Here is a 15,309-nt window from a genome sequence, read left to right as displayed (position 1 = left end):
TCTGAACTTCGCAGGCAGCTTTCCTCCGGAGTTCATCCATATCCATCACTGCCATGCTGCATTACTCAGCCAGGAGCAGTGGGAACATAAACCGTGTAGCTTCAAAAAAAAGTGAGGCTTCTGGCTCTCTATGATCCCAAAATTTAGATAGTTAAGTATGTCTAGGGTTTGTCGTATGAAATACAGTAGTTATCTCGATGCCTTGGCTCTTAGACTAGTTATTACCCACTGAAAAGGAAAATTTGGACAGAGATTTTACATGTCTCTCATTCAATCCTTAAAGCTTCACCAGGTTGAAGAGATATTCAGAAGACCTTTGATGAAACTGAAGGTCAATGATGTTGTTAGCCATCTAAGATCAATGGCAGATATGGAATTCAAAATCATGAGTACTTGGTCCAACTCTTTTTTAAGGATCGAGAAGACAGAAAGGTGTCTATATAAAAATACTCACCAAAAGAAATTAGTCAAGTTTAGCCCCAAGATACATAACCTTGTAGAATTTAGAATTTACTGTGAAACATTCAAAGAATACATTCTTCATGAAGCAGGCCCCGGGGCACAGGTGGAAGGTGAAAGGTCAGTGAGCTCTGCTTTCCCGTTGCCCAGTGTCTCACAAGAGACAAACCTGGGTGGGAGGCAGGGAGATTCAGCCTCTGAAGGATGAGGTTATGCAGGTTATGGGAGACCCAAGTGGGCTTTTGTAGTGCTTTCCTACTACTGCTGTGACAAGATAGCACACACACATCAGCTTAAAATAACACAAATTAATTTTACAGTTGTAGATCTTGGAAGTCCAAATGCAGTGTCACTAGGCTTAGGTAAAAGGTGGGTGCAGGGCTGGTTTCTTCAGGAAGCTCTAGGAGAGCCTCTGTTTCCTTGTTTTTCCACCTTCCAGAGGCCACCTGCATTCCATGGCTCATGGTCCCTCTCTGGCCTCAGTCCAACATCTTGCTTCCTTCACACTATCTCCTAATACCAACTCTGGTCTCCCGCCACCCTTCTAAAGACTCTTGTGATGACCTCAGACCTTCCAGGATAATCTAGCATAATCTCCCCATCTCAAGATTCTTAATATGCAGAGTCTCTTTAGCCATAGAAGGTAACATTCACATGGTCCCAGGAATTTGGATATGGGAATCTCCAGGGAAATAGTATTCAATCTACGACAGGGTACTGAGCCTTTCAAACCCCCAGTCTTGTCAATTAAACCAGACATAATTTCTTAGTAGGCTACTAAGGCTACATTTTCCTAAGGTTTCCTGGTGATGACTGAAGATCACACATTCATGGAACATTGACAGTGGGAATCTTCCTCAGAGCAAGTATGCAGAGGCAGGAATTGCAATGATTCTCCCTTTGCAAGAAGCAATCTCAGCAGCAGGAAGATCGGGAGTCTCTTTGGGGCAAATTGGCAAGAATCTGCCCTGGGGTAGAGGCAGAGATGTGTGGAGCAATCAGGCAATCTGCAGTGCCTGCAGAGACAGGGGTGCCCCAGGCGAGCTCCCCATGTGAACTCAAGCGCCATAGACTATGGGTTTTCCAGAGGGGCATAGGTTCCGGGGGGAAATTACCAAGAGACCCAGGCCAGTGTGAAAAGGTAAGGGCTTGCATCCGGCACAGTGAAGAGTAAAATGAATATGACCTAAATCTTACCTTAAATTGATCTCCCCCCCAGACATTAAGGATACATAATAATTTGCAAAGTCACAAATAGAGGATTATCAGCATTTCTGTCTATTTCATCAAGAGTCACTGCAGAAGAATTTTTTGACAAGGTGTATTTGTCCAAAAGCAAGGAAAAGTAAACAGTCAGAGAGTACGTTGGAGAGAAATAACTGCTACCAAAATGTTTAAAGGCCTCTGTAAGGTGAAATGTCTTACACCATGCATGCGTTAACACAGAAAATAAAATTCTTGGCATGAACCAGTTATTTATTCTTTCAGGTTCCAACAATCCATAAATTACCAGACCCTGGAATTGTCTTTGAAGCCATGGTTTCTCAATAGCAGCATTACTGACATTTTGGACCGGATAATTCTTTGTTGTGGGATGTGTCCTGTGTACTCTAGGACGTTTAGCAGCATCCCTGGTCACTACCCGCTAGATGCCACAGCATCCTTTTGTAGTGATAATCAAAAATGTCTCTGGACATTTACTTAATGTGCATTGCCCCCACCTCCTCACTGAGAACCACTGCATTTAGGCAACGAACATTTAGCTTAAGTTCAACCTCATGGGTTTATCTCAGAATCGAGTAATTAAGTAATGCAAGTAAAGACCTTATGTCTCCCAATATTATGTAACTACATAAAGTATATTATTTACCTTGAAAGATAAATCCAAGTTAATATTTAAATGCTAAAATCAACATTGATTTACTTCAATTGTTTTAAGATGAATGTTACAAATGATACTTAGAAAATTTTATTAAAAGCAGAAGGATCTTTAAAGTCTTCTGAGGCAAACACAAAAATGTGACTTTTACTCTATAAGGAAGGTTATTTTTTTTTAATCCCAGAAAGAAAATAAAAGAGTTAGACAGGAAAATCATATTCAGTGCTTTTCTTATTCTTGTATGTCGTGGTAGTAAACAGTGTTCCTGTCATTTGTGATTCTTTGTTCCAAAATGATGTAGATGATGTGAAAAAGCAATCTGATTAAAATAAAAAGAAGAATCTTTTTATTTTAAATGACATCTTTAGAAAAGAAAAGCAGTTTTTCTCTACTCACAGAATATGTACTTCAAATTACCCACAGGGAACTATACATAGAAACATTTCAAAACAGATGAAATTATAAAAATTTTGACATTATAAATGATAAACTGAGAAGCCTTTTTTCACTTGAATTATGAAAGAAATTTACCAGAGAACAGTACAAAAATTTAATGTAGAGACACATGATTTTATTTCTTCTGTGGGAAAAGAAGGCAGAAAAACGAACTAACCTCTACACTCATAAAGAAGAATTTTAAAACCAATAAAAACCTATGGGTACAATCTTCAAAATGGAAGGGAAACGTGGCTAGGGTGGTTTCATTCAACAGTAGCCAATATATCTATATATTCGGGTTTTTTATTTATTCACATAAGACATTTATCTATAACAGTAAACGTTAGAGAATAATCCATGAAAATGCTGCCTGAAAGAAACACGCATTAAAAGTTCAAAGCAGTGACTTCATACCATTGCTCAGATTAAGTTTTTTTTTTTTTTTTTTTTATCTCTGGTATTATTGCATGATAAAGCAAATCAAATACATTTCACTCATGAGGTTTTTCCCTAGAGTTCCTGATTGACAGTGAAAATGTCAGGAGAAGATAAGTGCACATTTCCTGCAGTTGCTTTGAGTCTCATAACTAACCCTTTAACTCCTACAGCAATGGGAACGAAGGTACAGGCTTGAGAAATAACAAGGACAACACCCTAGAAAGAGTTGAGTCTCAACTGGTCAGCCATGCAATATCCAGTGTAGAGCTTAATACAATTTAGTGGACTCAGATTGAGATATCATAAAATGGCAACAAATAAGATATATTTTAATTAATGCAGACGCAAAACTTAAAAGGGATATTTGGGTCCACACAAGATAGAGTACACACATTTTTCCATTTTCTTCCCACCAGGTACAGCCAAAAACCCTACATGTGACATAAAAAAACTCTAAAAGGTGGTGAGAAGCCAGACTTGCTAGGTACCTCCAGACCCAGGGAACAACAGGACAGTGAGTTCCTAGGTTATTTTTAGCCTCTTGTACATCCTGGGCTGGGTGTGGAAGAAGAAGGTAACTGGTAAACCAGCAGCCCAAGAAAAGACTATGTCCTTTTGCCAAAAGATTGGGAAAAGACAGTCTAGGAAAATAACTTGGTAGCAATAACTTCCTTACTCCAAACACGCAGTGGAAAAACACAGCGTATCACACTCTCCTCATCAAAGTTTTAGTGGGAACCTAAATGTCCACTCCGGCCGGCCACAGGGAGTCTGCAAATTCCAGTAGTATGATTCCCCTCCTAGCTCTCAGAAAGGACTTTCTGCATGCTAGATAAATAAATTAAATGCAATCCTATTTCATAGGTAATATTTTACACCTCTTCATCACTCTTCAGATTTTAAGTGTTTTAAGCCTTATAACTACCTATGAAGTAGACAAAGCCAGATTAGTATTCTCATTTCACTTCTTTTCTACCTCACTCTATGAATTAGGTCATTAAATGTGTCTCCTACTCACTCCTTACTCTACCTTGAAAACAGCTACTCATCTTTCAATTCTCAAATAAAGATGTCATTTCCAAAAAGCCAAGTTCCCTGAAACCCCTAGTGGTTACTGGATTTCTGTGAATTCCATGATATCTTGACCTATTTTAATTGCCAATTAATGCAATGCAGAAATGACCCTATGCTTTGTTACTGTACAGGAGCAGATTTAATAACAAAAAGAGTGAAAATATAGTGTGCCCCTTGGCATTCTGGAGTTTACTACTGCTGCAAGGAGTAGTGTGCAGGTCTTTTCATGTGTTTCTGTAACCTCATTCAAGGCAATCTCACCACAGCATTTGTTGGCAGGGGGTGGAGGTGGAGTGAAAGTGATGGTCCGTCATGAGAGATGCAACAGAGTCCTCCTAGTAGGGAGAAAAATTAGAACCAGTGGTCTCTGAGGTTAAACTGTGGAAAAGGAGTTAGTGGGAGGAGAGGGAGATAGGTTTCACAGTAGCAGAGACGGGAACCCCACTCCTATGCACAGTCGGTGGCCCACCCTGGCCTCATGTCAGAGCCTTGCTCATAGCAACGGAAGAGTGACTGGTCGGCAGAGAGGACCATCTCCTCTGTATCATTAGTACCAACAGGAGGTGAGGGATTCAGTCTCAGTATTTCTAACAGAGGGAGCAGTGGAATCAACATGGAATAAAGACCAGGAATCAAATCATAACTGTAATGAATGGCCTCAGAGTTCTTGTACAATCTAGTGAGAGAGACAGAGAAAGAATCTTAAATATTTGGGGACTGAATTTTTTACATTCTAAAATAAAGTGGCATATCTCACTCTTCTTGAATCCCAGAGTAATTTATGCTTGATATATTTGTCTACTCCTTTATGTATTCCACTAGTTTCCAAGCTCTGTGTGCGCAGGGGCACATCTGTTTGCTTCATAAATTTATCCTAAATGCCTGGCTATGACTCCCCTTTCTCACATCTAGGTTAAAGGAAAATATTTAAAATAACACTACAAAAACAAAATAAAATAGGAGGAAAAGTTACAACTTTAGCCCGTAGGTCATATATGACAAATAGGCCACATATCAAAAAACAGATTATATTTTATAAATAAGTTTTATTTTAGTCAAATAACTTATTTTCAATGACATCAAGAAATAAACCAGTTTGACTAAGATACTTTCCTTTCAACTTTGGTTTTCTCTTAGGTTAAAGTCATTTTTCTTTTTTATATATATATGAAGAGAATGGAGATCTGGTACTGTGTTATTTGCATATGAAGAGCCAAATTCTTAACTAGAATTAGGAGTGTCATCAAGATGATTGAAAGAACAACAGAATCTACTAATTTATTTCTTAACTTATGTATGCAAGTGTATCTAACATATATAAATGCATATTTACAACTTTGTACCAACTATTTTTAGCTAATTTTCTGAATCAAGAAGAGATCAAAACATCCTTCAAATGGCATCTGAGTCTAATTTTATATTGCAAAGGATCTTTCAGATAGCAACTCTAGTTTCTCAAAAGAATTCTCTGAGATCTACAAGTTCTAGTGACCATTATTATAAGCATTATTCTAGATCAAGAACTGTGTACCCAGGAAGAATAGATCAAGCAAACAGGACCACACAGGACATGGAGAACAGTGAGGCTAACCTGCTCTGAGTAATGGAGAAAGAGTATGTCACTTTAGGTGGTAAGTAGGGGGGAGATGCAGCTGAAAAGGCAGCTCTAGATCCATTTTGTATGACCTCAAATTCTGTGCCTTTTGGACAATATTGTCTTCTATAAAAAGTAAAATTTGTAAAATAAAAGATAAACTATGTAGACTTCCCAACAAGAGGTGATCTCCAAGTCAAGTTCTGAAAATGCCAGGTGAAGAGGGGTTTAAAATGCATCCTAAACAGAGAAGCCAGCATTTACAAAACTGTGTATTATTAAGAAAGGCACGGGATATTCAGAGACCAGAAAGTATTTTCTTCTAGAAGGTCATTATAGGGCAAAGCCACTGACCTGTGTAATACCCTATACTCCTAAGCGCTGCTCATAAGCTTTCTGCTCTATCCTGAGATACAGCAGAGGTCCACTAACTGTTCCTAAGCTTACAGTGAAAACCTGTGCTTCTCAGGAGGGCGTGGGCACGTTTCTGCCATATGGAAACCATATGCCTTCTTCATAAAGCCTGCGCTAGGGAACCTAGGGCACTTGGCCATAGCCCCCAGTTCTGTTACATTTCATGCCCAGATAGTACGGGACGCATATGCAAATGATGCCCCAGGACCAACCCTGATATGTATACACTCTCCAGGGTATATAAATTCTGCTGTGTTTGATAAAGCTTTAGACAAAATTCTTAATTGATTTTCACGAGGCAAAGTAATAATCTATTCTTTGCAGGCATGCTCACCCTTTCAGAAAACAAACACAATTCTTGATAGGCAATGGTTAGACAGAGAAAACCCATTACAGAGAGGCTTGCATTTTTAAGATAAAAATATAGCAGCTTTAGTAGCATTTGAGAGTTTGCAGGTAATTTAGAGGTTACTACTAACTTTATACATCTCAGTAGGGACTAATGTTTCTGCATTCATGTGACAGAATATACACAGCCTTCAGGAACATTTTATCCAGAAAAAAAGTTATCTTTGAAAACTGCCTTTGTCCTTCTCTTTACAAACCATTCGTCTCAGTAAGGTATATTATAGTCACACATTTTACACATTTATTTTAAAAAGTAAATGAATAAAACGTCTTTATTGCTTTTATTCTTGTATTTAAAAGAAAAGGCATAATCTTTATAGATTAAATAAAACATAGATCTTTTAAAAAATATTCATACATTAGAAAAGAGAATGTCAAGCTGCCTGCCCCTGGTTGGAGCAGAATAAAGGAATAGAGAGGGTTACTACCACCCACCTAAGACCCCTAACCACATGAGTTTTTCCTCTTCTCCTCATTATCTCTATATTGCTGGGCTAAGAATGATGTGTAACAACTAGAGACCCAAAAGTCTGCTGCCCTTCCTTCACCTTGGCCTAAAAACAAGGGCAAAGGCCAAAACACTGTAAGAAAGTAGATGCTACATTACTCATTTACCACAGGAAAAATGACTTAGTTTTTCCCTCTCTTGCTCACACAAGCACATACTTATTTTCAATACAGTTAAAAGATGTTGCTAAAGAAAGTGGGAAAAAGTAGATAAAGAGACACAAATAAAGATTCTTTTTCAGTAACTACAAGTATTTCATTAGGACTCACATATCCTTTATGAAAGTATTTAGGGAACTAAAGTTGCTAAACTTTTGTATTATGTCCCCATTTTGATGTATCAATATCCTGCAAAAAGAGGGGGCATATTTGGGGGTAAATACAAGTCAGGTGGTTTTACATTTGCTCAAGTAAACTTTGCTATGCATTAACCTTCTTGAATAGGCAGTATAATTTTTAAAAAAAGTTGTGCATCCAGTTAGGAAATAAAAACAAAATTTATTTCTTCAATTATATATGCAAATGTAACCAACATATATAAATATATATATTTTACCTCGGTACCAGCCACTGTTAATTTCTAATTGTCTCCAGAGGAGACTTTACCTGCTTCTAGTAGTGTAGTAATAGTTTTTCTAGTAATATAAGTAATAAGAAAAGGAATAGGAGTAAGAGGAGTAGTAGCAGAGGAGTAGTAATAGTTGTACTAGTACTAGCAGTTGTATTAGCTGTAGTAATAGTAGCAGCATAAAAACCTTTCATTATCTGAGTATAAAACATTTACAGAAATGTGTTAGTAGATTTGGGGATAACAGAGGCCTATATTTCATTACTTCAAGTGGGAAAAATAATAACACATTCCCAGCTTACCTTAAATCCCAACAAAAATCCTCAAATAACATCGAAACACTTAAACTTCTATATCATATTCCATCAAAATGCTTTGCAAAATGTAAGTTATTTAAAATGCCAGTTATGGGACTTCCCTGGTGGCACAGTGGTTAAGAAACCGCCTGCCAATTCAGGGGACACGGGTTCGAGCCCTGGTAGGGGAAGATCTCACATGCTGCAGAGCAACTGAGCCCATACGCCACAACTACTGAGCCTGTGCTCTAGGGCCCATGAGCCACAACTACTGAGCCCGCGTGCCACTGCTACTGAAGCCCACACGCCTATAGTCTGTGCTCTGCAACAAGAGAAGCCACTGCAATGAGAAGCCCGCACACCGCAATGAAGAGTAGCCCCAGCTCACCGCAGCTAGAGAAAGCCAGCGCGCAGCAACGAAGACCAAAAGCAGCCAAAAATAAATAAATAAATACATTTCTTAAAATGCCAGTTAGTTATTCCACACTTAAAAATTTTGTTGGTGGCATACTCATTTGCAGTACTTAACAATATTGATACCAGTGGTAACAAAATACACTTTTCTTCTACAACGTAGCAAACATATAAGGCAAATAAGAAAGTGGCAAGTTAAAAGTATGTTAAAAATGTACATGACACTTAGTAACCTAAAATAAAGAAATTAAAAGGATGAGATGACTCAACAAATAGAGAGTGGCTCGTCTTAGTTCAGGCTGCTATAACAAATACTATGGACTGCTGGCTTAACCAACAAACATTTATCCCATTATGAGGGCTCCACCGTCAAGATCTAATTATCTCCCAAAGGCCCCACCTACAAATATCTTCATATTGGTGATTAGATTCCAACATGTGAATTTGGGGGGCATACAAGAGTTCATTCAATCCATAGCATTTGCCTGAGTGATTCTGATGGTGAGAAAAAGTGAATGGATCACTGTTTCACTGGTGATTTCCAAATTATGTAGACTTGCCTGGGGCTTTTATCTCATGGACGCCGCCAGTCCTAGACCTAATTTTTTCATTCAGATCTATACAACTCAGAGTTGACATGGATCTCAGCTTTATTACAGAATTATCTCCCACCTCTCTTAATTTTTTTCAGAGCTTTGAAGATGCCCAATACCTTCTGCTGTTCCAACATGATATCCAACACCATCCCAAACTGATGGTGTCTCTCTACCCCCATACATGGAACTTGTATAGTCTTTCAAAAATATTACACCATGTTGAGTAACATATGCAGTTTCCCCAAACCAACTGCACTTTCATACTGTTTCCTATTTTTATACTTATAAAAATAATTGTATGGATGACAGCTTGGGCACTCGTTCAAGGCTAAACTTATATCTGGTGTTGAATTTACCTCCTTAAATATTTCACCCTTTCTAACTTTTCCTTGAATATATGGGTTTCTCTACGCTTCTTATCCCAACCCCCTTACTTTCTTCACAAGCATCTCTACTTTCGAAGAAAATATTTGAACTTAATAATATGGGGGAGGGCTTCCCTGGTGGCGGCACAATGGTTGAGAATCGGCCTGCCAATGCAGGGGACACGGGTATGAGCCCTGGTCTGGGAAGATCCCACATGCCACGGAGCAACTGGGCCCGTGAGCCACAACTGCTGAACCTGCGCGTCTGGAGCCTGTGCTCCGCAACAGGAGAGGCCATGACAATGAGAGGCCCGTGCACCGCGATGAAGAGTGGCCCCCGCTTGCCACAACTAGAGAAAGCCCTCGCACAGAAACGAAGACCCAACACAGCCCAAAATAAATAAATAAATTTATATTTTTTAATAAAAAAAAATAATATGGGGGAGATGATGGCAATAATAATACAAGTACCATTTCATATTGTAGCCTGAAAGATTTTCAGTAGAGAAAAAAATTAATAAAATAAAATGTTTTATTTAAAAGTAAGACAAATATAACAGAGAGGAATTGTAAAAAAAAAAAAAAAAAGATACAATCATGTTTAGGGATAAATTATTTAGATAGATAGGTACATACATACATACATAGATTGACTATGGTATTAAATAGCATGTATAATACTAGATATTATGTGTATTAATAAATACTATCTAACTATAATATATATCACAGTCAATGTACAATATATAATAAAGCTACATGAATCCAACAAATAGAAAAGAGGTTAACTTTTCAACAACGTTAGAGGGAAAATTACCTAAAGGAAATACAAATCTAATTAGATCATATATCACAGTCCAAAAGAACTGAGATGGACTAAGAATTAAATGGAAAAATAAAATCAAAGGGAAAAAACACTATAAGCAAAAATAGTGACCATTTTTCTGATTTAGGGCATTGAAAGGCTCCTGACTCTCCTAATTCTTTAAATAGCACAATGATTCCCTGTGTAAGATAAGCTCAAAAAATTCAGTCATCTTTGATCATCTTTATCTCTCCTGTTACCATATTCATTACATTATCTTTATTTCTATAGCTCTAAATTCCATAAACGGCTTTGAGATTATTCTTTTTGAAGCAGGGCTCTGTTTATATCAGACCAGTTTTTAAAAGAACAATTTTTTTTCTCTTTCCACTGAGTTTTACTTTAGTGTGGTTTCTATCCCAGCATTAAAATGCACCTTTAATATGCTTTCAAATGTCTTTCCAAGTTTATGTTATACCAGAGATATGTCCTACTCTTTTCTACTCTGTGTCTTTGGGTGATTCCCTTCACCAGAAATGTTATATCCTTCCTCACCTGACCACTTAAAATCCTACCCATGTCTAAGAAGCGAATCTCAATACCATCTTGCCATGCTGGCTTTTCCTACTCCCTCCCTAACTGGAGGTTACCCGTTGTTCTTTGGAAGTCCATATAATGTTGTAGAACATACTATGCTCACTTCAAGCCATCTCCTGAACAGTAATTTGTCTGCAGTCTCACTGCATGAACCACGCATTAAGTATTCAAATATTGGTACCCGGGAAGTCAGCAAAACAGACACATACAGAGACAAACAAATAAAAACAAAAATGAAAAGCAGAGAAACAGGGAGATAGAGAGATAATTATTTAATTAGGTCAATTAGTGAGCCCAACTGGAATATGAGAGGGAGAGCAAGTATCTGCTTTTTACTGAATTATTTTATTTCTATAATGCATATCATAGTATAGAAGCTCGCCAACCTGGGCATGATTCAGCCAGAGAAATAGCTATGTCATCCAACACTGGACAATTGTCTGGAGATCGACAGTGGCATTTTTCTCAGGGATGTTCATGGGTGATTCTGCCTATATATGGTTTACGATTCATACGCTCTTTCTAAAACTTAACTCATTCGTCCGATGTTACGGCCATTTGTTTTTCAAACCCTCTTGTTATAGTTGTAAACAACTTGACAAGGATCACTCACCCTTGTAGTTCTTGGTACATACTTTGTATTAAATGATATGAAGTATGAAACTGTTTGAGATTTCAGGTTAACTGTTTTCACTAAATTTCTACCTGCACTCCTGAGTACTAACAATCCAATAGGCAAGTTCAAAACACAAACAGAAGAAAAAAACCCTCATTTTCTATTTTAGCAGTTGAAGCACAGTCATGGGAGAACAGGGTGATCAACATGGAACTCTAAAAAATATTCGTGTAATATTTTGAAAATTATTTCTTCCTGGTAAAATAATAATAGCGATATTTATAACTTAGAAGACTTACATTACAACAAAAGCTATGTCAAGTCTTTGAAAATAATGGTCATGTAACTCCTTTTCTGACATTTTTCAATCCAGATGGCATTAGGAGCACATATTCTTATTTCAGATGAAGAAGATACTATAAAAACTTTTAATAGAAATGAACTGTCTTCGGATTTGCTCATTTTGTAGTAATAGATTTCTGAACATATTATTATAGCAGGTATTGCCCATATACCCATGTAACAAGAGACTATGGCGCCTGTGTTATGAACTGACATAACATATTAAAAAAAAAACGGCCTTCACACACACACACGCACAAATACACAAATATACATTTCAACATTTTTTGCCACTATAACCTGATTCTGTGGAATAACCTCTTATTGCAGAATTTTTTAAAACTGTTACCTCACTGGAGAGACATTTCAAATTTAGAACTCATTTTTTAACCTTTCACAGACGTACCATCAGTATCATCAGTAATTGACTATTTATTGAAATAACAGTGCTATTAAATCACAACATGAGAAAAACAACTATCCAACACTTTAAAAAATAATGCATTTCTTTAAACACATGACCCTACTATAAATATCAACACAAATCTTAAATCGTCTCATTACTCAATACACTAAAGTCTGATTTTAAAAAGAGCAATAAAAGAGTTACTTATGCATTCATATGGAAAAAAAATTACATACAGATCACTAAATGCTTTAAGCACAGGAATGAACATCAATATCTAATTTTCATTCCATTTGAATACATATTTAATGGTGTAAATATAGCTCAGTTTCTTATTTATGGAAGGCAACCATGAAATAATAAACTCACTTTATTATGTTTCTGTTTTGTTTTTCAACGAGAGGAATTATAGTGTCCATAATTTTGACCTGAAGCCAAATAACTTAAAACATTTTGCCAATCAAGGTAAATCAACTTTACAAACTCTTCTTTACAACTATTTTTATCCATCATCTAACTTAGCAAAGTTGACTGATAGCTTTATACTGTTACTGAAACATAGTCTCCCATCCCCCCATCACTGGTTCAATTGTTATAAAGGAAAAACTTTCTTCTCTCCAGCTAACTCTCTCTAACGAGCTAAAAAGTCCATGATAATTAATAGTTACAAATCAGCTATGTGTTCATGTAGACATTTTAGTTTCTCCATCATTGCTACTCAAAAAAAATGCAATTCAAAACTTTTGATATTACAGTAGCCTCATCTGAACACATAAAAATACATTACAAATATCTACCTAAACCAAATAAGATAGCAAATTCTAAAGTTAGTTGTTGAACCTATTAGTTCAGAGGCATCCATCTGTCCTTGTCACGTGTATATATTTTTTTAAAATCTAAGATGTACTTTAAAATATATCTGAAGTATAAAAAATCTATCTGCGATATATATATATAAATATTTAAATCTTTACTCGCCTAGTTAGTTAACAACAACCAGTATGTCTCAGGTCTGATTAAAATTTTATAGGTATACTTAGAACATGAAGAAAAAAAAAACCAGTTGCTTTAACTGAAAAGTTCATTTAAATGAAAAGACAAGATTCATTTCCTATTTTTTTATTTTATCATTTACCAGGAGGGTTTACTCTGTGAACTTCGCTGGCCATGCTAGTTTAATATCATGAAGGAAGTTACCAATATCAATACATTTGTTCACATTTATGATCAATGACAGAAATAAGAACCAGTAGAATCCCTTACATGAAGAATAACAAGTAAAAATTTCAATTTAATCTCTGAGCACACTTCAGCAAGCAAAGTCCAAGTACAAATTTACCAGCAGTGATTTTGTCTTTTCATCTCTTTCCATCTACAGACTCTCTAAAGAAATAGCCTCAAACCTTCACTTTTTATCTGTTCCCGCAGAGTCAGATTGCAAGTTCTCAAGAGCCTTCAAATCAAGTGCAATTCTCAGTGCCACTCCTTCTACATTCAGTTCCCAGCTTTTCTCTCAGTCCAGCCTAGATTCCATCGAACCACTTTCTCTCTGAACAAATAAAAACCCCACAACACACCTGTGCTCCGCTTACTACTCACTCACAGAAGTGAATGGAGAACAAAATACAGCATTCAGGAATGTAAACTCGAGGCATCAGAGCTAGTTACAAACCAGATCACTTATGATTATATTTGCAAAGAAGGAACACTGAGACCTGCCAATCACCAAAACCAAACCCCACTTCCTATCACCTTCTATTACCCCATCCCAGTAAGACCTCAGCCTGGATAACGGCTACCCAGTGTATAAGAATTCTGTAGTGCAACTAGAAAAGGCATAAACATATTCAACTGTGAGTAAAAGCAAATCTTAAAACAAGAAGCCAGGCCACATCCACACACCACCCTTTCAACTGTGTAAACTTTCTAATGTGCTGACCCTTTGAGGTAGAATGGCTCCTTAGATTAGCTGTCCTGCATAATTCTGCTTGGTTTTGACATCAATTTAATCCCTGACCTTGGCGGAAAAATAAAGCAAAGCAATGCCAACTTTCGGATATTATCCCAAAGCAGGCTCCACGTCTTACCTGGAAGAAGATTCTTTGTTGGGCCAGTCAATCACTGCAGGCAGAAGTTGAGGCAAGTTTTGATGGAGAAGAATTTCCTGTAGAAAAAATAGGGTCAGTCCATCTTACCATTGTAGTACAAACATATGGGTGTGCACACATGGCTTAACATTTTAGCAAAATAATGAGCAATATTTTATTAAATACAGGTTGCTATAGCTTCTGGCATCTTTATATTTTTAACAAAACATAGACAAATTAATGGTACTAAGTAGCTTTTTAAAAAATACTTAATTAGATACTATTTTAACACAAAGGAATATGAAATAGATTTTAAAAAATAATCCTTGACATTAAAACATTTTATTTCACATATACCTACATTCACCTGTCAGATTCAAGTTTTTTTACCTGTAGATCTGACTGTAGGATTTATGACTGATGGCATTTAATATAATCACACTATAACCATGATGTCATGAAAGGGAACAAAAGTATTTAACTGCTGTGGAATCCCCCAAAATGTTATTAAATCATTTTCAAAATCATTCTTTTAGTTTTTAAATAATTCTCTAATAGAATAAATAATAATTGCATATGAAAATATATGGGCTAAACAAGCATGGAGGATATCTCGAAACAAGTTTTTGAAGACCATATTTAACTTTGGTAATATGGATACTCCAACACTATACTAAGCATTGTAGAGGGATATTAAAGATGTATATGGTATATTTCCAGCACTGAGAAGTTTTGAATGTTGTTGAAGAGGTAATTTAAACTACTTCTTATAAAACTATATATTTTACCCAGTGAACATGTAATTTCTGTATGATATATATCTGCTAGTAAGAATAGCAATATAACAACTGCCCAGTGCAACAATTTCATTTGAATTTCCAGAGTAATTTTTCAATATAACCTGTTTCAAATAGGCCATATCATTCATCTTCTTATAGTGTAGAATTAGAGAACATATATTTGCCATTTTCTGGTACAAGTTTTCATGTCTAAAGGTAATTTTCCA

The 15,309-nt window shown here is 36.5% G+C and overlaps 1 long non-coding RNA gene across 1 annotated transcript in view; it reads right to left on the bottom strand.

The window, feature by feature from the left end:
- LOC136792630 (uncharacterized) overlaps positions 1–14,379 on the bottom strand; it is a 492,301-nt gene extending 477,922 nt beyond the window's left edge. Inside the window, exon 1 of the long non-coding RNA XR_010836693.1 lies at positions 14,304–14,379. This is a non-coding gene — a long non-coding RNA (uncharacterized lncRNA). The remainder of the gene's footprint in view (positions 1–14,303) is intronic.
- Positions 14,380–15,309: the final 930 nt, after the last annotated feature.

This window comes from Kogia breviceps, chromosome 15, assembly GCF_026419965.1.
Source record: "Kogia breviceps isolate mKogBre1 chromosome 15, mKogBre1 haplotype 1, whole genome shotgun sequence".
Classification (NCBI taxonomy): domain Eukaryota; kingdom Metazoa; phylum Chordata; class Mammalia; order Artiodactyla; family Physeteridae; genus Kogia; species Kogia breviceps.
The sequence above is the reverse complement of the archived record's forward strand: the minus strand, read 5'-3'. Positions and strand labels throughout refer to the sequence as shown.